This window comes from Mytilus galloprovincialis, chromosome 8 (genome assembly GCF_965363235.1).
Source record: "Mytilus galloprovincialis chromosome 8, xbMytGall1.hap1.1, whole genome shotgun sequence".
NCBI classification, from domain to species: domain Eukaryota; kingdom Metazoa; phylum Mollusca; class Bivalvia; order Mytilida; family Mytilidae; genus Mytilus; species Mytilus galloprovincialis.
The window spans coordinates 40,842,853-40,869,300 of NC_134845.1; positions in this window are offsets into that span (position 1 = coordinate 40,842,853).

Sequence of the window (26,448 nt, forward strand, 5' to 3'; positions counted from 1 at the left end):
GGGTTATTCCAGAAATAATCCATTCCCCCTATGGGAAGACATTATAATTCCAGATTTTTTTTTCACGTATTTTTCTATAAATTTTTTGAGAACTATTTCTAAAATTTCAGACAAATTTTCAATTTCGACAAAAAATTTCCAAACTTCATGTCTATAGGTGAACAAGAAATACCATGAATTTTCCAAAAGGTAGAGTAATTTCTACATAATTTTTACAAGTAGTCGTTTAGAATTTCGAGAACAGAAGTACTTTACAACCCATTACTTCCAGGTATAAAACACAAGAGTTTTGATCAATTCCCTATGTATGTACATATCTTAAAAGACTTAAAAAAATTGGGGAGGGGACAAAACTTTGATACAGTGATAGTTTAAATTTTAATAGAGAGCAGGAGCATTCAAAATATTGTTTTATTAATTTTAAAGGTTGCACTTTGTAAATACAGCTTTTTCACAGACAATATCTCTTTTGGGGGGATATATATATATTTGTTCGTAGATATTTTGTTTAAGTGTATCAGTATGTACTGGTTCCCGGAAATGGGATAGGGATAGTGCAGAATTTAGTACCTGTAGTATTTATTAGTTTAAACTCTTAGAAGATCATGCATGTAAATGTTGAAAGTATATGCTACACAGCCCTTTGTTTGGACCTTTGAATAAAATAGTAGTACATATCAACAACTTTTCATTTTAGGATATAATCAAATTTCTTAATAAGAGAAGCACAGTTTTTGTTCCTATGGGAAATCGCATTGTCTAAATATTTGCAGAATTGAAGATAAAATATAGATTGCACTTCTGCAAATATTTAGACAATGCGATTTCCCATATACATATATATATATATAACTGTTGAATGTTAATCAGGTGCAAATGTCACAATAATTGGATTTGGCGATCATACCACATCTTCTTTTTTATATATACAAAAATGTAGTTTTTAGTCAGTAATATGTTTGCGCTTACTTTTAAATATGCTTCTTTTGGTCTCTTTTGGAGAGTTGTCTCATTGGCAATCAAACCACATCTTCTTTTTTATATTCTCTTGGTTATGGCTGCATATACATGTATACTCGGTAAATTCCAGGATTTTGTATGCGCATTTACACAGAACCAGATAAATTCCAGACAAAAAATCAAAAACTGATGTCTTCCATAGGTATTGCTTCTAACCTTTACACTCAAATTTCCAGACATGTAGACAGTATTATGAAAACAATCCAGTATTTGTATGTAACATTTTGATTTCAAATGCTGGAATTGCGGAAAAATTTGGCAAAGGTGAAACATATTTCCATGGATTTTTTTTTCACAACTGATGTCTTTAATGAGGGGGGGGGGGGTATTTCTGGAATAACCAAATTTTGCTTGCCAAAAATTCTTTATCACCTATATCATAATAAGAGTTTATTATGCTAAATTCACATGATAGTTTGTATTTCTACAAATTGTATCATTTACCCTATATAATAATCGGGAAAGATCTTACATGTATCAACAACTGATATTTTCAGGATGTTCGCTACTCTGTTTCAAAATAACAAGCTTTGCAAAAGACTGTACAAGACAAGCCATTAGAAATTTATCAGGAAAACATTACCTCTAGAATTTTCATACATTTAACATACTTTTTCAAAATTACAAGGGTTTTCTATGATTTTCTTATTTGGCATTTTTAACTCTAAATTATGATAAGAGAAGTAGGGGTTCATTGGAAATTATGATAATAAAAGTAGGGGTTAGTTGGAATTTTATTTAATGGCATCACATGGATAAAACCAAAGGATTCCGAGTATCTGACAACTTTTCAAAAATAAGAGGAGCGAAAATCCTTGAAAATCTTCATTTTTCATTTTTTACATTAGTTTTCAAAAAGTTTTATTTTATTTTCTCATTGTATTGTCAATAGATTTTTTTTTTATTATATTGTCTGTCCAGTATCTTTGACGGTTTTTTATTAATGTTTCTAAATATTCTAAAAAAAAATATCTTCAAACATTACATCTACTTCCGATAACTTCAAAATTTCAGTAAGCATAATTAAATTTCATTATTACTGACATGCTAAATACAAGCGATTAACAAATCAAAATATCAAGTTTTTGTTCTACTTACAATTGAACTTTTACATTTACATTTTTTGTTAATGCATGTTCCTTTGCCAGCACGAGAAAAAAAACATTTTTTTCGGCAGACGATGCAAGGAAAATCCTTCTGTTTGTCATTGTGATGTTACAGTTTTGTGTGTCACAATTTCTACATCACCCATATCATAATAAGAGTTTTATGCTAAATTCACATGAAAGTTTGTACAAACTTGCACCTTTACCAATTATACCATTAACCCTTCATAATAATCGGGAAAGATCCTATCAACAACAGGGTTCAATATCGTAGCGGCTTCATAGAGCTACGTAGATTTATGACTATTGACGTGTAGCTAACCTAGCTGCTACATATAAATTGATATCAGCTAGGCTAGCCACTCATTCAGTAGACAAACATATACGTAGCACGACGTAGCCGCTACGATATTGAACACAACCCTGAACGAGTAGCTAGCCTCGCTGCTATCAATATATATGTAGAAACTAGCCTAGCTACACGTTCAATAGTCATACATCTACGGAGCCCAATGTAGCCGCTACGATATTGAACGCAACCCTGGTATTCTGAGAGTTAAGGATGTTCGCTACTTCGTTTCTATATTATAACAAGTCTTTTAAAGACTGTTATAAATTGTTAGTATATGAATAATGGAACTAAAAAAGCAGACAGAAATGAAGGGTAAGTGTGCTTGTTTTTGAGATATAAGTCATGGAAAATTTGGCCGAAATTAATTCTTTCTAGACTTTTCATATATTTATCATTGGCATCTTTTTTTCAAAATAACAAGGATTTTTATAGAATTTTCAAATTTGGCATTTTTAACCCTATGTTGGTAAATTATGAAAAGAAAAGTAGGGTTTGGCGGGGCCATTTTTTTGTTGTTGCATCACAGGAGTAAGACAAAAGATTCCGAATAACTGACAAAAATTCAAAATGAGAGGAGCGAAAATCCTTGAAAATCTACATTTTCATTCTTTACATTAGTTGTCAAAACGTTTTTATTATATTTTCTCATTGTAGATAGATTTTTTATTATGATAGCAGTATAGTTCTTGAATATCTTAAGAAAAAATCTTCCAACATTATGTTTACTGCCGAAAACATTAAAATTAAGTTAGCATAAACAAGCATATATTTGTATTGTGAACAATTGTTCTCTGATATATTTTCAACTGTTACATTTTATTTTTCCAATTAAATAAACCAAAATAAGAAATGATATATTTTATATTACCTGTTGATTATAAATTGACATTTTGAAATTGTGGAAATAGTGATAACGACAATGTTTGGTCTCCATCTGAAGCCTTGCAAATTGTGCCTGTGCGTCAAACCCGAAAGCCACATGTTCTTTATTGTTATCAAGAAGTAGGCATGAAGCTGTTTTCATTGTATCGCGATTTTTATATTCGTTGCTCCAGCACTGCTTATGAAACATTGATAGGGGACTGTTGTAAAATTCATCACATGTTGAGTACGCAAATCCTGACATACTTGTGCCAAAGTCAATTGCAACTACCCATGTATAGTTCACTGTAGATCTGAAATAAAAATTTAAAGAAATAAAAAAAGATAATGGAAAATGGGATCGTAAGTACAAAACCGGCAATGTTTACATCTATGTAAGTGACCACTCTACAGGATAAGCATTTTTGTTCATTCGGTACTGTATGTTTTGTATTGCACAGACATTTCCAATTTGTAAGATCAATACTTTGTATAAGAGCTGGGGGAATGAAAGCGGAGGGACATTCAAACTCATACATCGAAAATAAACTGACAACGCCATGAATAAAACGGAGGAATATAAACAGACAGACAATAGTACACAAAACCGAACAAAGAAAACTAAAAAATAAGCAACACAAACATCACCAAAAATGGGGGTGATATAAGTTAATGCTGCTAAAAAGTTCATGTTCAGATGGGACCCTGCATTATTATGACAGTAGTTGTTTTCTTTTACTGTTTCATTACATATGCAGCTCTGTCCCTTCTTGCTATAAAAATATGTAAATGTACAATATTTATGTCGGAAAAATAGGCCAGATTTATCTTTCACTATGTTTTGCCTATATTTAGCACGATTAAAGGTAACAAGAGTAGTTTTTGTGCAAAGTACTAGAAGGCATTTGTTATGTTACAATTGCAAAGGAGAAAACGTAGGTTGTTTGTATTGTTTTAGATATTTTCAATTGTTTATTGTTCATGTTAGATATCCTTTGGAAGAAGTCTACAATTATATCCTTTAAAACTGACTAAAAAAATATTAACAGTGTATCGAAAAAAAAATATGGCTTATCTAGCAAAATTTTGAAAAACACACAAGTAAGGGCCTTAATTTTCATAAGAGACGAAACCTATAATTGACTTATGATTCAAATAAAGCCAATCTTGTTCATCGTATATCCATTTTGATAATTTCAGGGTTGCGTTCAATATCGTAGAGGCTATTTAGTGCTTCAAAATGCTATGTAGATTTTTGTCTACTGAACGAGTAGCTTGCCTAGCTACTATCAATATCTATGTAGCAGCTCGGCTAGGTACACGTTCAATAGTCATAAATCGACGTAGCAATACGTAGCACTATATAGCTGCTACGATATTGAACGCAACCCAGATGTATTTGTACGAGACTAAGAAACAGGGCCGCGTTCAATATCGTAGCTGCTACGTAGTGCTACGTAGATTTTGACTATTGAACGTTTAGCTATAGACTAGCTGCTACATAAATATTAATTGCAGCTACGTAGTCGCTACGTTGCTGCAACGATATTGAACTCAACCCAGGTGTAATGTGAGCTTTATCGAGCTATTAATTCTGTTTCGAGCAGAGTACAAATACAGCTAATATTTAAAGACACTAAACAGTTATTGTCTTTATCCTGCAATTAATTCTGTATATTGTTTGTGCTATGAAAGACAGAAAATATTACATGTTTTGATATTTTCGATTTGAAATCCATTGAGGCCCGCGTAGTAATATTAAAATCACACATTCAGCTGAAGAGAATCTCGAATGGTAAACAATAATACATCGCTCAAGGTGAATAATTATATATTTTAACATAAAAACTAATTTCAACAGGGTTGAGTTCAATGTCATAGCAGCTACGTAGCGGCTACGTAGCTGGATTGAATTCAATACCGTAGCAGCTACGTAGCGGCTACGTAGCTGTTATCAATATATATGTAGCAGCTAGTCTATGGCTACACGTTCAATAGTCAAAATCTACGTAGCACTTCGTAGCTGCTACGATATTGGACTCAACCCAGTTAAAACAAATAACAAAACATTATCCAATTTAAAACAGAAATGTACGAGTTATCCTTCGCTTCAGAATTGTGAACTGAACTTGACGTTCACTTAACATGCATGCTGAAATTGACATGGTTGAGTTTGTTACACATGTACACATTCAAGTCTTGGAATCGATAATTGTCGTCGTAGGAAATACTGCTGTTCATGTTTGTCTGTTATCAGAAAATTGGTTTAATTATTATTGCTCTAAAGAAATTTTTGAAAACAAACAGAATGTATAGAAGTTTATCGTTAATTCGCATAAGGTCAAAATGAAACAATACGTCATTGAAATGCAACTGCAATACACCTTCTGAGGTCACGCGGGTTCATACAACACTTGTCAACAGCAATACACAAACGTAGTCAGGCAGTGGGCGATAACTGGGTTGCGTTCAATATCGTAGCGGCTACATAGGGCTACGTAGATTTATGCTTATTGAATGTGTAGCTACCCTATAGCTTCTACGTAGATATTGTTAGCACCTAGGCGAAAATATACGTAGTACTACGTAGCCGCTATAATATCGGAACGCAACTCTGTATAGTATACATATATAGCATAGCGATATATATAGAGCTGTATCTGTATAGCAGTTCCGCAGTCGTGTTTATCCTCAGCTGTTGGTGGTTGTTTTAAGTTACTGGTTAAAAAAAACCAATTATCTCCGGAATAATTCAAAGTTGGTAGTAAACATAATTTCAGTTTTGTTACAATATTTGAATTAGCACGAAAAGACACTAAAGCAGAAGTTGTGATTTATTTTAAACACTTACAACATGTTTATCACAATCCCCATAAACATCACATAATTTCATGGAAGAATTAATCAAGTAACTCAAGAAAACAGTTTTAAGTCTATTTCTTTTAAACAATGAATGCAAATTAAAATTAGAGGCTCAAAGAAACCTGTGTTGCTCACCTGATAATTTTATTTACAATTTATGCATGAAATAATTAAACTGCTATACTTTTGCTTTAGTTTCAGAGATATAAGTTCTACTTTTAGCCATGTCTGCCATGCTGATTGGCAGGCAGGGTCATCAAAACACATTTTTTTTAAACTAGATTCCCTAATACTGATTGTGGCCAAGTTTTGTTAATTTTTTCTCAGATGTTTCAGGATAAGACTTTTGTTAAAGATTGCAAACATTTACGAAAAATGGTTAAATTTGACTTTAAAGGGCAATAACTCCTTTTGGAGTCAATTGACCATTTTGTTCATGTTTGACTTATTTGTAGATATTACTTTGCTGAGCATTATAGCTGTTTACAATTTATTTATATCTATAATAATATTCAAGATAATAACAAAAACTGCATGATTTACTAAAAATTACTAATTAAGGGACAGAAACCCAAAAAGGCTTGTCTGATTCGTCTGAAAATTTCAGGAGAGACAGATCTTATCTTGATGAACATTTTTATATACTAGTAAGTCACATTTGCTCTAAATGCTTTAGTTTCAGAGATGTAAGCCAAAAACATGTACTTACTTACTTATATTATATATCAACATTTCAAGTGTATTTTAGTTTAAACGCAATCTAATTAACCATCGAGATGTTCCGATGACTGCCGACGGTCACATAACCAGATATAAACATAAACATAAATATAAATTACATTGCGGCCTCGTGCAATTGGACTTTTCTAGATCTGTTTGATTTCATATTATAGGTTTAAACAATAAGTTAAGCATTGTGTTGACCAAGACAAGAGTTATTTTTTTTTGTGGATTGAATCGGTCAACGAAATAGACTTGACTGTTAATGATTTATAACAACTCACTCATATACATGTATTCATATTAATTTGTATTTTATGTCTATATATATATATATATATATGAATTTATTTTTCTCTTGTTCTACAGACATTTTATAGTTAGCATGAATATTGCATCTACATTTTATGTTCAAAATTGTAAGCTTTGTAATATTTGTACTGTTTGTTCTTAGTGAGGGCACCAAGGTAGGTTAGTAAAAGTCACTAGAAATGACTGTGTAAATAAGAAGTTTCGGACCAATCGTAATAGTAGTGATTCGGGTTAGTCGACCTCTCGTATGTGAAGGTGCGATTAGCATAGCTGACGTAGAAAAATTCCACAGTGTCACTTCCGGTTTTTCGTTGTCAATGTCAATTATATCGGCTGTAATGGATAATAATGTTTCGAAAGAATGCACGTACCGGATTTCAAGACATTCCTTACAAAACGAGGAATAACATGTAGTCTTTATCGGAAGCAGTAGTTGGTTAGGCTATGTGAAATTGCTATTGAATCGAAGTTGGAAGTTACGCAAACACAGGACAACTACAAAGATATGGACTCGTTTCGTAGAACAGTGGAAGTGAATGAGGCTAAATATGTTTTACCAGAAATAACCACGGTGTTGAACAGGAATTCAGATTTGTGTGATATGCCATACGACATTTTGATCTATCTGATGAAAGTTGGTCAATGAAATGAGTCACGTTTATCAAATTACAGGAGAGATAATGGATTTAATCTATATACGTCCAATCACAATCAGGATGTTAAATTGCACAGACTCATCAATACTGAATATTTTTATGTGAGAGCAGCATGTGTTCCCGAGACTAGACAGTCAAAAAACCCACAAATCCCTGGGTTATTGTTGGAATAGGAGGCCATTTCAGAAGTGGTGGATGCGCTTGTGTTGTGTAATTTGATTAGCGTTTCCTTAAATAGCTAGTACATATATCATATCAGGCACGGCATTCAACTTACCAATATTTTTTTTAATTACATTATAAAATTTTAAAGGGGCACTAGCTGTCAAATTCATTGTCACCGATTTGACTCAAATTCTCATATTTGATTTATAACAATGTAAAACATTTATCCAAACTATCAAAAGTCTAAAATAAACAGTTTACAGAGCATGCGGTAGATAATATATAGGTTTGTATCGTGTGTATTTTAGTCCAGACGCCATCTAATTAACTATTGATTTGACCTCAGATGACCATATAAGCGATGTAAACATAGATAAAGATATGAATAGATTAAACCAACACGTGCAATTGGATTTTTATAGGTCTGTTTGATTTTATTTTATAGATTAAAAATAGATGTTTCTCATTGTTTTTAACCGTATAAGAATGATTGTATGTGCATCGAATTAGTAATCAAATGATTTTCCGTAGTTTCACTTTCATTGTTGACATTCTCATTAAACAACCAGTACACGTACAATGCATGCGTTGTCAATCTCTAGCTAGGGGTTGAATTGAAGTTCACATGAATACGGATTTATAGAGGTCGACTCATTCACTTGCAAGTGAATAACTAATTATCAATGTTTCTTAGCGTAATTTGACAAAATTGAACCTTTTTGGCTGCAAAAAGCGAATTGTTATTTCACTATTTCACTTTCATTATTGATTGAACAGAAAAAAATCAAACTTTAGATTTTTTATATATCTCGTAGATAGTGCCCCTTTAAGAAATTAACAAAACCATGGCAGGCAGCTTTAATTACCTTTCTTCATATTAATACAAAATACATATACCTTTGTAAACAGGGTTTTTCGCAATATCGCAAAACTTTTAACTTAATTTACACAATCGCAATAATAAATGCACCCAATAGTTTATAAATTTACAGTAGAAAAAATCCTACATTTAATATTGTAAATGTACATGTACTGTATTTTTTCAGTGATAATGGTACCTGCAAGCATATTACAGCTCTCATGTTCTCATTAGAAAAAGTAGACACAGAGACAGAAATACTAAAGTAGGTACTGATGTGCCATGTACTTATGGGATCGAGCAAGAAAATTGTCAGAACCACTGACAATTAATAAAATAGATATCAGAAATAACCCTTTATCTTCTTTGCCAGTAGAACCGCATTCTTTGCATTATACACCTTCAAAAGGATTACAACTTTCCGAACATGAGATAGAAAAGCTTGTTTATAATTTGTGTAAAATAAATAAATCTGTTATCTCATACATATTAGAAAATTCCAGTGACGAAAGTGACGGGTAAAGTGAAATCCCTATGTCCATGAAACAATTAGTTAATAAAGGCAAAGATAATGGTAGTAGCTTTTTAGATTTTATTAAATTGTATCATGATGATGCCATTATACACCAGATTCAAGCAAGAACATGTGGGCAAGATGAAAATCCTGCGTGTTTTTTTTTTTTGTACAGAGTTGGATGAATTACAGCATATTTATTTCATTCTGTGCTATATTTTAAATTTAGAGATGATGTATGTATGTATGTATGTATGTATGGATGGATGGATGGATGGATGGATGGATGGATGGATGGATGGATGGATGGATGGATGGATGGATGGATGGATGGATGGATGGATGGATGGATGGATGGATGGATGGATGGATGGATGGATGGATGGACGGACGGACGGACGGACGGACGGACGGACGGACGGACGGACGGACGGACGGATGGATGGATGGATGGATGGATGGACGGATGGACGGATGGATGGATGGATGGATGGATGGACAGATGGATGGATGGATGGATGGATGGATGAAAAAAATTGTGGTGCATATGAACTTTCAATTCTAGGATAAGATTTTTTTCAAAACTTCATAGTAAAAGTGGTAAAGTATTAGCCGTAAAAGGAGTTCCTATGGGAAATTGCATTGTCAATATTTACAGAAATGCAACCTATATAGGGTGAAAAAGGGGAACTTTATGAATTTAACCAAATTTGCTTTATTTCACAGATTTAAAGAAATTAACTCAAATAAGATGTTTAAAAATATTTAATGAAGATTGATAGAATCCTGGGCCTTACATATGATGACTCAGCATAAATTCACAGTTTACAGTATGCATAGTTTAGTTAAAGTCCTGGATACACAATTAATTCATAATATTTGCATATTTGTAAATTAAATTGTTAAGAAGTGCTTATATTAACTCTTCGAAGTCATTGAAACTCATAGATCCTTCCTGAATAAGATTTATGGGTTTCTTGTGTCTTTTCGATAACCCAAAAGTAAGCCGCAACACCTAAATCTGCTTTTTTGTCACCACGGCATAATAAATACAAGCTAGAAAAACAAAAATATCTCAACACAACTTACAATAGTGTGTTTTATCCTGGATATGTACTTAATATTCCAAATTGCTAGAAACAGCAGAATGATTTAGGAAATTTGAGGCCCCAGGGGCAAAAACATAGAAAATTGCCTACCCCCTGGGTCATAAAACAAATAATTTAACTTGTAAATGCTATAATTTTATGATTTTAATGATTGTGATATGGAAAACAATAACTATGCTTGGAAGTTATGCAAAAATCAGATGTAAGCAGTCATCTCTATAACATTTTAAGTAAATTTATATCTCAGACTGGTACCTGCATACATAGAAATATTGCAAAAAGGAGTTCCTATTGGAAATTGCATTGTCAATATTTACAGGAATGCAACCTTCAGAGGGCGTCAGGGAAGATCGGTATTGTACTAACTTAATTTACCCATTTCAAATAAAGTATTCTTCTTATTATTATCATACTATAAGTATAATTTGTTACAGTATTACAAGTGTTTAAAAACCAATATATTACCATTTATTAACAGCTGGTCAATAAAATATGAAAATAAACAGACAAAAATATTTAAGAAAAGCGTGAAAGCATATTGTTAATGCACTGTAACAAATCGCAAGACAGTCTTTTCTCAGTGAAAAAAGGGGAGGGTCAAACCTTTTCACTTATTCAGCTATTAAGCTATTACTGATTGTCCTTCATTAAAACGGTTTACATGAAGGTTGTGAAGCTACACGGGAGAAGCAATTATCTTTTTTGAGATAAAACTTTCTAGAGTTTGATTTTCTTCTCTTTCAAAAAAACAGTTGATATTCAAATGAAATGGTACCACAACCTTAGTCGATTTTTTGTTTAATTCAGTTACAGTCATATAATTCAAGTTTAACCTGAGATGTCAAATTAGATATTTTAATAAGTTCTGAATTACTGGTAAGCATTTTGTTTTATTAGTCTAGCTCTAAATTGATTATTTTTGGTATTCATGCAATGGAAATTACTGTCAGTATGTTGAAAACAAGCTGATACGTAAACTGTTCCTATGGTCTTGAAATTATATAGATTGCTTACTTAATGATTTTTTCGACTCAACATTTCGAGTTAAACCATGATGCAACTGTTAGTTATGTAACACTCCAATCTGTACTTTGCATTATTTTAATTGGTCGTTATTTACTGACATCGTAAAATGAGTATTGTCATTATGTTTACTTAGAAACCTTATGTGCATTTCTTACTGATAAAGGGTTTTCATTGAAAAACATTAAAAACAGCTTTTTTAAATTGAAATATGTATATAAGGGACAAGTTTCAAAACTTTACACTGCGTTGCGCGTTAGTTATATGATAAATCTGACATTCACAGTACTCTAGAGTGGTTTCTTTAGTTGACAATACCACATTTCCACTGGTAAAAATAATTAAGTATTTTTTGTTTTGTTTTTATGATTAAACGTATTGTGTATATTGTAATTGAAGGTTATAGTTATATGTGTGACGTGTGAAGGTATACTGGAAGAAATCAGTTACACTTACACATAGTATTCAGAATTAATAAAAATAGCGATAAAGGTCATTGCTGCTGAAACAACTTTATTTATACTTAAAATTAGAGCTATATAGATTTCAATATGGCTCAATATCCCTAATGCGCCTCAAATTGCGGAACTCAAAAGTTGTGGGTAAACAGAAAAAAATTCTGTGTAATGATATTGGACATATTTCTTTTTTGACAAGTGACCGAGATTAACCATTTGTGTTGATTTGCAAAGTAGTGGACCTTCGAATTAATTTGTAAAAACTATGGAGTTATCAATTGTAAATAAAATTTAGAATAGAAATAAGGAATATGTCAACGAGACAAAAACCATACCAAAAAGAGGATAACAGCTAAAGGCCACCAGTAGGTCCTCATCTCAGCGAGAATATCCCGCACCCGTAGGTTGGCCAAGAATTTAAAATATTAGATTTTCATAGAACGTATTCTGTGAAAACAATTTACCAAAAGGATCCGCATCAGGAAAGGATTTTTGGGGTATGATTATTGACGTAAAAATTAATCGCTCCTCGTACCTTTATTTTTAACCACATATGTGAAAATGTCTCAGCTTTGAAACGAGTTTTCATACATTTCCAAGTTAACGCTATGTACAGAGTAACATAACGAAACATTACCATAACCGCCTATGGAAAATCAATTGCGCATATTGCCCCATCTGTTGACAGTATCGAAAAGTAATATTGGTATTTGTTATGTGATAGCAGAGGCATCATTTTGGGGCATATCTGGATTCGTTGGAACTGTTGTGAGGACAGTACAAGTTTGGAATAAAATATGTAAATCACCAACGATACAACTTGTGTACAGCGAGTTGAACCACAGCTAAATAGAGTGGCACCTTGTTCAATTACGCTGTGAATGAGTTTTTTTTTACAAGTTTCATATACAAAATAATTATCACTTAATTACAGTTTATCATTAAATGAGTTAGCACCTTTGTTCTTTTTCATATTGAGTTTCTGCAAACTGTTTGTATTGACAGTACTGATGAATATCATTGAGTATCAATTAATATGATAAGGTTGACAAAGGGTTTGACTGTGGTTTCACCCTTGTTATCATGCATAAAATGTGTTTGGGTAACTGGAAACCTTTCCATGTTTCTGTTGGTATTTAGTTTGAATGAGTTGATACCGATTCCAATTGCTCAGATACAAATGAAGTTATTTGGGTTTGTGTTATTTTTCTCTTTTCTTTGATTTTTTAAAAACTTTTTTCTCCATTCAATACTGGCTGGGAAATATCAATGTCGTATTTATATGTACTTATATATTCAGGTTCGCTAGTTGTTGGTGGAGCATTGATGTGACTGGGAGTTGCGTAGCAACACTATCGACATGATCACTATTTCATTTGCATCAGTTGTTATTTCATGTAAATCAAATTTTTTATCAGGATCAGAATATAATTCTGCTTAATGGAAAAGGTCTGTTATCCCTTTATAAGTTCTGTTCATCAGAAACAGTCTGCTCTTTTCCAACGTTAGTAACATCCATTGCATAATTTTTATTGTTAGTTCTACTTCGATCCATCCCACATCAACATTAAAACACAACTTGAACTGAAATTTATACCTGTCGCACTGATATTTTGACAATTATTCTCCCTATGAATCTATTAAACGTTGTGTTTGGCTGTACCGCCATTTGTAGCATGTAATTATATATGGATCATTGGATATGGTTCTTTGAAAACTGATCATTGGAACTATCCCTTAGTAATGGTCTGAAATAGAATTTTTGAAAGTTAAAGCATTTGACCAATCAGCTATTTTCAAAATCTCTGATATAGAAACTCCTTGACATTTAGCTTTACTAGTTGAGGACCCTCTGGTTAAATGAGCCTTAAACTTAGCTATATCAATACCGGCTAACTTCATAGTATCCTTAATCCAATTAGCTATAGTATTAGACGAGGCACCTTTGTGTGGCTTAACTAAAGTTATAAGTAATGGATTTGGCTTAGACATATCCACCTCTCGAAAATCTACAGAACGTTTTAAATAAGCTTGTAAACAATCAACTACACATAATTTAAGGTTTAAGTTTTTGATAAACCTGGGAGCTGAAATTTAGCCCCTTCATTGTTTATTTGCATAAATCTTATATCAAGTCTAGCAATTTCAGAAGGTCTTTTCGGAGCAGCTATAGCTAAAAGAATTGTTAATTTCTTGGTTAATGTTTTAAGATCCAAATCAGGGTTAACAGACTGAGAAAGGAGAAACTTCAGAACAATATCAATGTCCCACATTTCTTGATATTTAGGTAAAGGTGGATTTTCCCTCAAAATGCCCTTCATTAATTTCTTAACTAATTGTGTCTGTCCCACTGGTTGACCATCAATATGAGGAAGAATAAAGGATATTGCAGATCTATGGACATTAACTGTTCTGTATTGAAAACCCTTTTGGAACATCCATGCCAAATAGTCTAGAACAGCAGTTAGAGGTGCTGAAAAGGGATCAACTGCCCGTTCCAAACACCAGCTTACCCACTTATTCCAAGCCGAATTGTAAGATTTCTGAGTTCCTTTCCCCAAGGAGCTGAGCAAAAGTTTTTAAACTTCCTCTAATATTGACATTGTTTGATATGATCTCCTGAGACAAGCCACCCGACTAGTTGAAGCGATTTGTTTTGAATCATTGGGTGAGGTTCCCCTTGATACGACTGTAGCAGACGTGGAAATGTCGGCAACAGAATTGGGTGTTGTATTGACATTTCCAACAATATTGCATACCATGGCTGTGCCATCCAAGCAGGAGTTATCAGAACTACAGTTGTTTTCTCTGCTTTGATTTTTTTCAGACATTGAGCTATCAAGCAGAAAGGGGGAAGGCGTAAACCTTGAAACTTGCCCAAGGATGTAGGAGAGCATTGAACGCTAATGCTCCTGGATCGGGAAGCTAGCTTATGTATGTTTGAAGTTGATTGTTGGACCGATCTGCGAAAAGGTCTATGTTGCAGGTCATTGTCTGCCTCATTAAAGAATTGAAAACCTTTGAATGAAGTTTCCAATTGCTGGAGTCTGAATGATGTCTGAACTCCCAATCTGCAATTAGATTTTCTCGACCTGGGATGAAATCTGCTTTTAGCACTATGTCTTTCTGGAGACACCATGCCCAAAGCTCTAGGGCTAGTTTGTTGCAAACTTTGGACACAGTTCCTCACATTTTGTTGATATAAGTCATTGTTGTTATGTTGTCCGTCTGAATCAACACCTGTGAATTGTGTCTGTCTTTTAAGAAAGATTTGACTGCATGAGTCACTGCTATTAATTCTAGGTCATTTATATGGAAACTTTTTTCTGATTGTAACCAAGGACCCCCTATTGACACTTTGTTCATTACTGCTCCCCATCCCACATTTCTTGCATCTGTTTGGATGATTACAGATGGTTGGATGGAAATTAGAGACCTCCCATTCTTTTTGAGCTTTTTGAGATAGGACTAGTTCTGAATTGTAACTGAGAGTCTGGTTGAGCCTTTGATTTTTTTCTACCTGTAAATGTCTGTAATGCAGTGGGGCTGGACAAAAATGCTTGTTTTGAAGCTGTCAGATTTCCTATTAATTCTGATAGTTTTTTCACTGTTATTTTTACTGATTTTTTTACCCCCTTGCATAATGTTTGTATTTTTGGAATTTTTGGGGTTGGAAGGGACAGACTCATATCTACCGAGTTGACTAGAAATCCTACAAAAAGCATTTGTTGAGATGGGACAAAAACTGATTTCTTTTCGTTTATTAGAAATCCTAAACTTTGAAGAAGCCTTACTGTAAGTTGAGCTTCTAACTGACATTTCTCTTTTAATTGGTTCAATATTAAGATATCGTCCAAGTAAACCACTAGACGTATACCCAGTCGTCTTAGAAAACTTACTGGGACTTTCATTAATTTTGTGAATACTAGTGGGGCGACTGAAATTCCAAAGGGAAGTACCTGAAATTGATAGGTCTTCCCCTGCCATTGAAACTGGACATATTTTTGATGTTGTTTTAACACTGGGACGGTCAAATATGCATCCGTCAGATCTATTTTTATCATCCTAACAATGATAGAATTTCTTGATTGATCAATGCCGTTTACTCTTTGTCGAAAAATAGTTTTGGGCACTGAATTTTTCTTGGCGGTATTTGACAGAATTTTAGTTTTAGACCCTGAACTGTATAAGATCCAAGGATCTGATGTCAAATAACCCCAGTTCTGGACAAAAAGTTTTGTTCTCCCCCTACAGGAAAATGAGCAAAACGGTCTGTTGAAATGGGGAAAAAATATAATTCTTCAACCTTTACCTGTTGTATGCCTAATTCTTGGGATTGAACCCCTTCCTTGGGATCCTAGGTGTCGATCTTGACTGACCTCTGCCTCTGCCCCTGCCTCGGCCCCCAAACTGCTGATTCTGGTTGTTTGGGGGCTCGAGCCGAAAATACTGGTTATTCCCACGGCCACCATTTCCATGACCACCACTGAAGTTACCATTTCCAAATCTAGATGCTTTATTTTTGGAACGGCGTACAGTTTGAAGTACGCTAAACAATTCCCTGTTGTCCTTGCTTTCTTCGGTGAGCAATTTTCTGAACTTACGGCCAAATAAATCATTAGAGCTTTTTAACAGAGCTTTCTTGCCATCTTTATCCGTTAAAAAATCTAAACATTCTGGTAATACTCTACCAAGCATAGACCTACGACGATCAGTTAAGTATACATAGTGAGCGTTTCCAATCAGAACTAATGCTCTCTGTACAATGTCAATGACATCTACTGGATTCAAGCCACGATCACGTTTCTTAGCTTTCTCTGCTTCTGTCCATAAAATTGCTAAGGGACCAGTAGCATATAAAATTCTGTTTTCAGAGTTAATAATAGAACGTTCTTTCTTGGCATTCAAAGTTTGATTAAATTTCTTACGAAACAGTTTCTTTATATATCTATCCGTTTCTTTGGAAGCGAGCTTTTTACTTATAAGAATGTTACAGTTCTTTGTGACTTCTAACCTTACGTTCTTTGTGGAGCCCTGATTGGTATATTTCTCGATGTATTTTGAAATTTTACCCGGTACCTTGATACCTTTCTTCAAAATTTCAGACGGATCAAAAAGATTGTCATTATCTGAACTTTCCCCACTATCCGAGGAGGAATTCTTGGTCTCCTGTTCCGATTCATCACCAGAATCTGTGTTCACCTCCACATGTTTTCGTTTACCGGAAGAAGATGATTCTACTGGATTTCTTTTATCTGGCAACCAGTTACGTGTGGCCCTCTCGTCATTGTCACCATCTAACCCAGATGCCCCATCGTCTGATTGTGGATGAGTTTTGCCCTAAATGGCACTCAATTTGCCCTTATTGGCACTTTGTTTGCCCTTTTTGGCATTGTGTTTGTCTTTTGTGGCACTTGAATTGCCCATATAATATTGCCCTCATCGGCATTAGAAACATCACCCTCATTGGTATGTTCAATATCACAAAGGTCACTAAACTGACCATCGTCAAACAGTTCAACTTCATCTTGAGATTGAACATCAGACAAGCAGTCTAAATCTTCTAACAAATCTCGAGAAGGAGTATGTTTCCCTCTAAAACTTGGCGAGTTTAATTGAGTTTGCGCCATATTATTTTTTTTCAACATTAAATCTTACAGAACATCTCGACTGCGAGCTAAAATTGAAAGCGAGTATTTAGGTGACACGCATGTTTATATAGTACACAGGTGAGCTGTTTTCTCACCTGAGTGGTTTTACTTTAAACAGCTCGATTAGAGTTCATAAATGAAGGCAATTGCAATGTTATACCTTATGAGTTTTTCTGACGTATAATCATGTTCTTATAATAATGAATAAGTGCGACAAATAAATATACTAGACAAATATATTTAACAGCAACAAGATGACGTAACTTGTATCAATAATAAAATTGAGAAAGGAAATGGGGAATGTGTCAAAGCGACAACAACCCGACCATAGAGCAGACAACAGCCGAAGGCTACCAATGGGTCTTCAATGTAGCGAGAAACTCCCGCACCAAGAGGCATCCTTCAGCTGGCCCCTTAAAAGATATTTATACTAATACAGTGATAATGGACGTCATACTAAACTCCGAATTATACACAAGAAACTAAAATTAAAAATCATACAAGACTAACAAAGGCTAGAGGCTCCTCACTTAGGACAGGCGTAAAATTGCTGCAGGGTTAAACATATTTATGACATATTAACCCTCCCCCTATACCTCTAGCCAATGTAGAAAAGTAAACGCATAAGAATACGCACATTAAAATTCAGTTCAAGAGAAGTCCTAGTCCGATGTCAGAAAATGTAACAAAGGAAAATAAATAAGTATATTTTACCAACAGAAACATTTGAACACTAAATAATTTTATAAATGTAACAAAAGATTGATGTATAATGCCTTTATGTTTTTCTGTCGATGCGTCCGTTCGTAGGTTCGTCCGTACGTATGTCTAACTCAATTTTAAAGTTTTTGGTCAAGGTATTTTTGTATGCTAAATTAGATTTTGGAACCCGATTGAATGGTCCACTGAATATAGATTATAATAATTAGAGTAGGCCATCTGTGTACTATGGACACATTTTGTTTGTATTTAAAATCATACTTTCACAATAGATTTTTTTATGTATGATTTTTTCGATTTATTTGGTAATGCCATTTGCCACTGATTTTCACGGTTGCTCCTAAGTTGAGATTTAAAACCACTTTTTCTTGCGAAGTGAGGGTAAAAGGCTCACAAACATGTTTAACCCCGTCATATTCTTTTTGTGTCTGACATATGTCAAGAAGTTGTAATTCAGCGGTTGTGTGTTGATTCATAGCTGTCATTTAAAAAAAGAAGATGTGGTTTGATTGCCAATGAGACAACTCTCCACAAGAGACAAAAATGACAAAAATGACACAGCATGTTTTTCGTTTTTTGTATAATTTAACCATTTTGTTTTCTCGATTGGACTTTTTTTTTTAAATATTACCATATGGGTTATTCTCATTGAAGAATGCCGAATCGTTATCAATAAATGCGTTTTATCATCGTCATTTGAACTGTGGTGCATTATTGTCTCAAAGGCAATCATACACGTTTCATGATTTTTCCAAAACGATTGTAGATTTAAATTAAAATGAAAAGTTGGAAGATAAGCTATTATTATTAACACCAATTCCTCAATAGTTGGAAAGACTCAAACTTTGAGATTTCTGTCATTAACACCCATTGCCATGTTAATAAGTCAAAATACAAGAACATAATATTATTTCCTCGCGCACAGTATGTGTTACCCAAATAATCTTCCTTAGAACTGTAACGGAGATTTCGTACGACTGCAGTGGAATGAACTTTTATATTAAGGGAGTTCGCTTCTCAGTTTCAAAGTAATCAACTTTTCAAATCACTAGTTTATATAGATAGGGGATTAATAAAGGAACCAAAAGAACAAAAAAATATATAGGTCACCGTGCTTGTTTTCAAGAAGCCTTTGAAATTTTTGCGGGAAAATGTTCTCTCTTTACTTTTCATAGCATTATCATTGACAAGATGACGTTCTCAAAAACTGTTAAAAAGTAAACTTTTACAGATGGCGTATCATTATACATGTACAAGCTTTACAAAAAAGAAAAATGGGGGTCACCGGGCATATTTTTTAAAGCCATTCAAATGAATAAAACCAGAGGATTCCGAAAATCTGACAACAAATCTAAAACTTGACAAGCCAGCTTCCTTCAAAATCTTGACGACAATGGTCATGATGGTATATGAATATATTATCCATAGTGTAATTGGTTGCCGAAACAAAAATAACGTTTAACAATTTCAATACTCTTTAACAAATGCGTTTTACAGTCTAAAATAATTAATTCATAATGTTAATCTGCTTTCGGATTTTAACCACAAAACAATAAATTTCATTTAAAAGTCGGCTGCGATGCAAACTACGGTTTAAACTGTTTGTGTTCTTAGTGATGAGATACATATATTAAAGGGAAACCTTTTAAGCCAGCAAATCAACTATATTATATATATGTATTGTATATCACAGGTTTATAAAATATATCAAAATTTAAAATTTAAAAGTCTCAAATAGAAAGTTCGAAATCAAATAGTGTATAAACAATATCTGATCTATCTAACAATACCCTTTCCTTTTTGTTCTTTTCATCTTTTTTATGAAGTTTTTAAAGAACTTTTGCTTTTCTTCTCCATCGATTAGTTCATGATGACTTAAGTCTTTCTACAGGCGCATGACTTTAATTGCCGCCTTAATCTGGCGTACTTAATTATAGTCCTGGTATCTTTCATTGTATTTGGGTATCTTCTTTATGCATTTATACTTTTAATTTAAATTTATTTGATTCCACACCATTTTTGAAAAGCACTTTGCAAGACATTCAAACTTCGTTTAAGGTTGATATTATACTTGCTTCTAAGGTAGCTGGGTTGTCTAAATGTTCGACGATAGATCTTTTTAAAACTTTTGTGAAACACTTCTGGGTTAATGTACTTTCAAATTTCAATATAAAAACTGTTCGTCACGGATTTCATTTTTCCGTTAAAGTACATTGAAATGAACAAAATCAGTAATTTTTTTATGAATTTAAGGGGGAAAACAAATTAAAGAAACATTAAACGATAGAATTAGTTACAATCAAGTGAGATGATTGCTTTTCAATGATATTCGAAATTTAAAATAGAAAAAGGGGTTCAAGTGCGTAGTTTTCTTGAAAAATTTCCAAAACATAAATTGTCCTATCAAAGTCAATATTTATGTTATATATCAATGCCTGTACAACGTCAGGAATATGAAAGTTATTGTCCATTTTTTTTATGTGTTTGAGCTTTTGATTTTGCCATTTTATTAGTGACTTTCCGTTTTGAATTTGCCTCAAAGTTCAGTTTTTTTATTAAACTTTTTATTATCCGACCTAGTTTTTATAAGGATTTCTTTCTTTTAACACACTTAGTTATATATAACAACTCTTACTTTTTGGAAAATTCAATCTACATAATATTACGTTTAAGATGTGTTTGTTGTATGGTGAATGCTACTAAGTTAACTATTGATACACAGTGTTTTTGCAACATGCCCCGACGGGATGCCCAGGAAATAACACCCAATATAACTTAAATCAGATATTTGTTGTTATGTATTGCATTTCTTCCATAAAACGAGGTTGTAGTATACCTCTTTTTATATTCCTCCTCCAATTTGGGGAATGGCTTAAATTCAGGCAAGCATGTTACATTAAAATCCTATTGTACTAACCTTTCTGGTATGAACCATAACTTCTTTGTTAAGGTATCTAATATTTCCACTTTTTGCTTTCCTTCTTTAACGTTTTTCATTGCAGTTTTTAAAAATGGTAGTATGTCTTGCAGAGCCTTCTCATCGCCGTATTGTCGGAGACAATCGCATAAAACTTTGCAGAATATTGATCCTTCAAATTTATCCGAAGGGTGTAACATGTAAGCGGCCTTTCCTGAAATGAAAATTTAATATGGAAGTTATATGATACGACAGCTGTGTTTAAACCTTAAACTTATTGCTGATAAAGCATTCATGTATGAGATCATTTAAACTAGAAGAACGGCGAATTGTTTGGGACGGACACTTTACTGTAACTATTTTTTTTTTTATTCTTGTTGAAGACGTGAAGAATATGCATAGAATTATCATAGCATGAAGACGACATTTCAAGTCCTTTATCAAATTGATAAAAAATCTAAAAAAAAAGGATACAGCCATGTGAGGATATTTAGCTAAATACCCATAGAGCCGAAATTGTCATTGTTTTGTAAATCTGGAATTGATAAGCAATGCTCTTCAACTAAGTACTTTTTTGGCTTTATAAATATTTTGATATGAGCGTCACTGATGAGTCTTATGTAGACGAAACGCGCGTCTGGCGTACAAAATTATAATCCTGGTACCTTTGATAACTATTAACACTATCTTTTGTCTAACGTTGCTTTATTTTACTGCACGATTTGGGAATTGTTGATTTTCTATGCTCTTTAACTTAGTAATTGATTTTGCCTTTCATAATTTTTAAATGAAGTGCTACTGATGATTCGTCTGAAAACTTGTCTATTGTATCAAATTATAAATCTGGTACCTTTGGTGAGCTTTTGAAAGACTTCTAGAATATCAAAACAACCTAGAGAAATGCAAGGCTATCTTAATAAGATAAGAGTCATCCCGTTTTGAAAACATCCTGTGGTACAGGTGCAAGCAGGTTAATGCAGTTTAAAAAAAAATGGCAATACTTTTTGGTGTTTTATCGCAATCTTAATCTGAAGTCATTTTCTTAACTATTGGACACGTGATTGGCTAAAAAGTTTCGTCGACATCAATTGTGAGCTTGTCACGAACAGCTGATCGGGTAACATGTTATATGATAAACATCAGTGTCATCAGTCTAACAAAAGCACGTTAATTTAGAAATGTGTTGCTTATATTTTGAGGTAAGTTTGTTTTAAATTCTTTCAGCCTTCTATTGCCGAGGATCCAGTCTGGAATGCGGTTCAATAAAATTGCTCCCCTTGTTTATTTCGCTCTCCTGTCAAATCATGTAATTTCGCTACCTCCAATGGTAGACGCTACAACGATGGGTGTCATCAAGAAAGACACGCTTAAAGGAATCAGCTAGGAATTAGACGATCACAATTGGTATAGGTGAGTTGTTTAATAGTTGTTGCATTGGGATAATTGCATGTTTTAGATTAATTCATAATCAGGAATAGCTGGGAAGAAAAGAAACGTGTTGCTACGTGAACCCGGAAAGGCAGGGACGAATTTCAAAAAAAAATCTAGAGACGATCGTTCTGGGTGTGCCACCTACCCATTCAAATGTGTAGACAAGCACAGTAATCCCTATCTATGTAATGTGTTTTCATAATTATGTGATATAGGGCAAAAAAAGGTAGCAGTTTTTTGTGTCGTGTTCTTAAGCATTTCCAGGGGAGATAATGTTATTTTTCACGGTGTGTTTGATAGGTTTGTTACATTGTAACATTATATAATACACACTCATAAAGTGGATTAAAATAGCCTCTCACACTCAATTAACTGAATTTCAATTATTCTATTTACCGTAGTGCTATTATATAAGACTTCGGAGATGCATATCACTAATATTAAACGTTTTTATATTGGATTTTTTTTACTATTGTTATTGAACGGTTCATAGTAAAAAAAAAATCCGATAAAACCGTTGAATGTAAATATGAAACTCAGAAGTCTTATATATTGTCCTTTAATATAAGACCGGAGGTTCATATCATTTACATTCAACATTTTTTATCGATTTTTGTTTACTTTCAATGTTGAACGGTTCAACGGTTCAATATTAGTAGTTTTAAAAAATCCGATAAAAATTAATGGTTCAACATTGATAGTAAAAAAAAATCCGATAAACATGTTGAATGTAAATGATATGAAACTCTGAAGCCTTACATTATTGGACTATCGTTTATTAGTTCTTTATCCTAACTAAATGTTTTTGTGGTGTATATTACAAAAAAAGAGGGTCTTTTAAAAACACCAAATACCTTAACAATCCTACAATATCTGTTTACAGAATGAGAGAGATATTTCGTATTCTAAACCTAGTTTTTCTCACATGTTTGTTAGATATGTTGAAAATACAGACAAATGTTTAGTACGTATACCCATCCTCTCTATTTCAATTCATTAGTTCAAGATACAGCTCTGAAGAATATGCAATAACCTAACATTGATAATTTAGCTAACAATAAATTCAGTACATTTTTCTAACAAGTGTAGACCAATGAAAATATTTGATATGATTTGAAAACATGGTCAATTAAGTAGGATCTTGTGGTTTCGTAGGCATAAATGATAATTCAACATTTTCGATTTTTATATTTTTTTTTATTTCATATTCTAGTATATTTAATAACATGTTTATATTTTGTGACGCATCTGATGTATAAATCCAGTGCCAGATCCTGGAAAGAGATCTTAGTTCCGATCCGTTTGTACGGGGAACATGGGGTTGCAACCCGGCCCCTCTTTAATTGCCTGTTCGATTTTTTGTTTGCAGTGTCGAAAAGGGATAAAGACAGCAGTTTTATCAAGAAGTTATGTGGAAGTTCTGCTATACATCTGACAGTCAGGAATAATTCTGAAGTACACATGTCGACCAGAGGCATGGAACTGAGAGGAGAGGGTACCAGATGCTTATCTGAGATTCCAATTTGAACTAAAGAAAGCAATATATAAAGATAATATGTTGGAGAAATAATCTATATGAATAAAGTTATGCCACAAAAGGAACTTCTTTTTTTATATACAGAATTTGTCAAACGTATCCATAACATCTAAGAGATGTGAATGCATCCTTCATAGCCTTGTAATACTGATGGTAATAATTTATATAATTTCTGAGATGATATAGCAGTAACATTGGTTTCCCTTTTCTCCTTCTTCAAAGAACTTGATCATCTGAACTCTGAAATTGGAGTCCTGTTCAAGAACAGATAAAAGAGCATATGCTTAATTTTCGTTATTTTTTTAGAATCATCATTTTTTTTTAAATGAAACAGGTTGTACATTCTACATAAAATATGACAATCAACCGTAAATGTTAACACCCCAAAAAGGTTTTTAGTATATTCATTTTTCAACTTACAGAATATGTCAAAGGTTTAAGTATCCCAAACATTACCATTTGACTTGACTTTTTGATTTGTCAATATCAAGCAAACTCGATATTTTCCATAACATCATAATAGTTCCGTTTTATTATAATTAAAAAAACAAAGGACTAACTCTTGTACAAAACTGTAACAGATTATCAAAGACTGTCTAGTTAGTACAATTTTAACCTAAGCTCCTGCTCTTTAAGCACCGTCTTAGCAACGGCTTGGTTGATTGTAAGTGTTTTCAAGAATATAGGCGGATTCGGAGCGGGGGGAGGGGGCTTTAGTCGGACAAATTTGTTTGATTAAACATAGCGCCCCCCCCCCCCCCCCCCCCCCCCCCAATGTAAAATTCTGGATCCGCCACTGAATATTGGTTTGAACAGTGCGATCAATGGAAGTCTTCAAATGTATATAAAGAATATAATAATGAAAGTCTTTGTGCTGGTTATTTACATACGGGAACGAAAATTTAACATTTAAATTGCAAAAAAGAGTGAGGGGTAATTTAAGACACAAAATAAAACCCAACTGCAATCAACAAATAAGACGCAAAGAGTCACAAGAAATTAAAAAAAATCCATTCGCGGGCAACTACCGACTTATTATACTGTATGATCGAACATAAACATAGCCAAATATGACACTCAAGAAATAAGACGCAAACTAAATTACAAGAAATTGCAAGATCAATAAATGATGTATAAAAAATAATTCCGAACAACAATTGGTTAACACAAACAAAAGGAATACAACTATATAAATCTATGCTACCCCAAAAAATCAACTTCACAATGGTCAACCAATCCGGGTTACTGTATAACTAAGTGTAAAATAATGTGCAACAAAACTTTTTTAAATAATACAGAAATTATGACTGTCGGTGTAATTGTAATTGTTTAAGAAAAAAACATGTCAAGCATGCAAATATTATTTAAAAATTTTTAGTTTTAATCACTTAAAAGTCATGTGATGTTACATACAGTGGAGATCACTTCTAACCTCTCATTAAATCTGTCAGAATCTGTCAGGAGAACTGTTCTAGGACAGTACGTAGAACTGTCAGCCTGACACCTTTTAGTCAGTTCTAGGTTAGAACTGTTCTAGCTAGAACTGATTTGGTCAGTTCTACCTAGAACTGATTTGGACAGTTCTACTTAGAACTGGTCCTGACAGTTCTACCCTAGAACAGTTTTAGACAGTTCTACCTAGAACTGACCAAATCTTTGGTCAGTTCTACTTCTAGAACAGTTCTGCGGTTAGAATTGATTACAAATTCTACGGCCAGAATTGATTTATAAATTCTACGGCTAGAATTGATTTATAAATCCTACAGCTAAAATTGATTTATAAATTCTACGGCTAGAATTGATTTATAAATCCTACAGCTAAAATTGATTTATAAATTCTACGGCTAGAATTGATTTGGTTTAAATTTAAGAACTCCTTGTCTAAATATAAAGGCTTCGGCAAAATAGCGATTAATATTATAAAGAGTTTTGCTATTTTGCCGGTTTTAACCCCGCCATATTCTGCATGTATGTGACTGTTCCAAGTCAGGAGCCTGTTATTCATTGATTTTCTTTTGTTGATGTGTTACATAAAGTATTTGTTTTTCTTTCATTTTTTGAACATAAATTAAGCCGTTAATATTGGGGGGGGGGGGGCATTATTATTTCATTTATTTTACATTTGTCATTCGGGGAGTCAGGATGACTCGTTTTACATAACAAAATTATCTGACC